The following is a 2,223-nucleotide window of genomic DNA, read 5'->3' as shown; positions in this document are numbered from 1 at the left end:
TTGGAGGGAATGGAAGAGGGGGAATGTGCTGCTTCTGCAAATCAGAATTACCTGTGGAAGAAGATTCACCTGCACAGAAATTGTTAGGTAGATTTTTGTCATCACCTTTTTCTGGAATAGAGTGAAGTTTGGCAGGTTCATTTGCAGATGAGGAAGGTGCTACGGGTTGAGGTCCTTGACACTGCTTTCCCGACCTCAATGAAATGGCACTGACATTTTTGGGATTTTGGACAGCTTGTGAAGGCAGCTTGTCAGAATTCTGGGACTGTTGTTGATTCAATTGGGTAGCTAATTGTCCCATCTGATTGGTTAAGCTCTGAATGGAGGCTCTGGTCTCTTGCTGAAACTGCATGTTCTGCATAGTCATTTGCCTCACAAGTTCTTCGAGGGAAGGTTGTGGAGGGGCCTCAACTGTTGGCTGTTTCTGGGGTTGTTGCTGTTGTTGGATTGGTGGAGGAATGTATGGTCTACTTGGGCCAGCAGCATTTTGGAAGGAAGGAGCAGGCTGCTGTTGTTGTTGCTGAGGGCTGGACCATCTGAGGTTAGGGTGATTCCTCCATCCAGGGTTGTATCTGTTGCTGGAAAGGTCATAATTGCTCTGCTGTGGTTGATTTTGCTGCTGAGGTTGAGGAGGTCTATTGTAAATATTTGCAGCATAAGCTTCAGGCTGCTCAATTGCTCCAGGTTGCTGCATGGAAGGGCAAAGGTCTGTATGGTGGTCAGCAGAGGAGCACAAACCACAAACCCTTGCGACAGGTACAGATTTCTGATTCAAGGCCAGCTGGGTAACCAAGTTGACCAACGCATCCAGTTTTCCTTCAAGCTTCTTAGTTTCAGATGATGCAGATGGGTTTGTAGCTACCTCATGCACTCCTCTAATGACTATGGCATCATTTCTGGCGCTAAACTGCTGGGATTTGGAGGCCATCTTCTCAATTAAATTTCTGGCTTCAGCAGGAGTCATGTCTCCAAGGGCTCCACCACTGGCAGCATCTTTCATACTTCTCTCCATATTACTGAGTCCTTCATAAAAATATTGGAGAAGAAGTTGTTCTGAAATCTAATGGTGGGGGCAACTGGCACATAGTTTCTTAAATCTCTCCCAGTACTCATACAGGCTCTCTCCACTGAGTTGTCTAATACCTGAGATATCCTTCCTGATGGTTGTGGTCCTGGAAGCAGGGAAAACTTTTTCTAAGAATACTCTCTTAAGGTCATCCCAGCTCGTGATGGACCTTGGAGCAAGGTAATACAGCCAGTCCTTTGCCACTCCCTCTAATGAATGAGGAAAAGCCTTCAGAAATATGTGATCCTCTTGGACATCTAGGGGTTTCATGGTGGAGCAGACAATGTGAAATTCTTTCAAATGTTTGTGCGGGTCTTCACCTGCAAGGCCATGAAACTTTGGAAGCAAATGAATCAGTCCAGTTTTAAGAACATATGGGACATCCTCATCAGGGTATTGGATGCACAAGCTTTCATAGGTGAAATCAGGTGCAGCCATTTCCCTTAGAGTCCTCTCACGAGGTGGAGGTTGTGCCATGTTCTCATAATGTGCAAAATCAGAATGCTCAGAATCAGAATGCTCAAAATTATAATGCTCAAGATCAGGATGTTCAAAATCACCAATAATAGAATGCACAGATTCACCAGTTATGGAATGCTCAGAATGATCAAAAGGTATAAAATGATGCCTAACTAATCTATGAAATGTCCTATCTATCTCAGGATCAAAGGGTTGTAAGTCAGATGGATTGCCTCTAGTCATACACTACATTCAGCATGCACACAACTAGTTGCCTTGTCATGTAAATAAAGGTGTAGGTTTGAACTACAGCTACCCTCAAATGATATCCAAATGACTTGAAATCTTGTGAGCAACCTTATAAAATGATGAGAAGATAGCACAAAAAATTTCAGGCAAAAATTCAAAGTCTAACTATGAAAGCTAAAATTGGTAGGTTAAGAAAAATAAGTGAATAAAACTTGAAAAATAAAAAAACTTTTGACAGAATCGCTTTTTTTGGACGATGGAGACCTCAGCCAGCCTATGGCGGGCTGCCACGGCGTAGGAAATTTTTTTCTACCCCAAATGCATATATAATAATTGCGATTCTGATAACCGGAGCAAAAGTTATGGCCGTTTGAAGTTTTGACAAACACAAAATTTGCTAGTTTTTTGGAACTTTCAAATCTGACCAAACTAAAGGCTCTAGCTATTTT

At 42.7% G+C, this 2,223-nt stretch overlaps 1 non-coding gene across 1 annotated transcript; it reads left to right on the top strand.

Annotated features, from left to right (window-relative positions):
• The first annotated feature begins 1,058 nt into the window (after positions 1 to 1,058).
• On the top strand, positions 1,059 to 1,165 carry LOC113001571 (small nucleolar RNA R71). The gene has a single exon (XR_003266965.1). It is a non-coding gene; the product is annotated as a small nucleolar RNA R71 (small nucleolar RNA).
• Positions 1,166 to 2,223: the final 1,058 nt, after the last annotated feature.

The sequence above is a fragment of the Glycine max genome, chromosome 4, assembly GCF_000004515.6.
Source record: "Glycine max cultivar Williams 82 chromosome 4, Glycine_max_v4.0, whole genome shotgun sequence".
Classification (NCBI taxonomy): Eukaryota; Viridiplantae; Streptophyta; class Magnoliopsida; order Fabales; family Fabaceae; genus Glycine; species Glycine max.
Note: the sequence above shows the minus strand (reverse complement) of the source record. Positions and strands in the feature narration are given on the sequence as shown.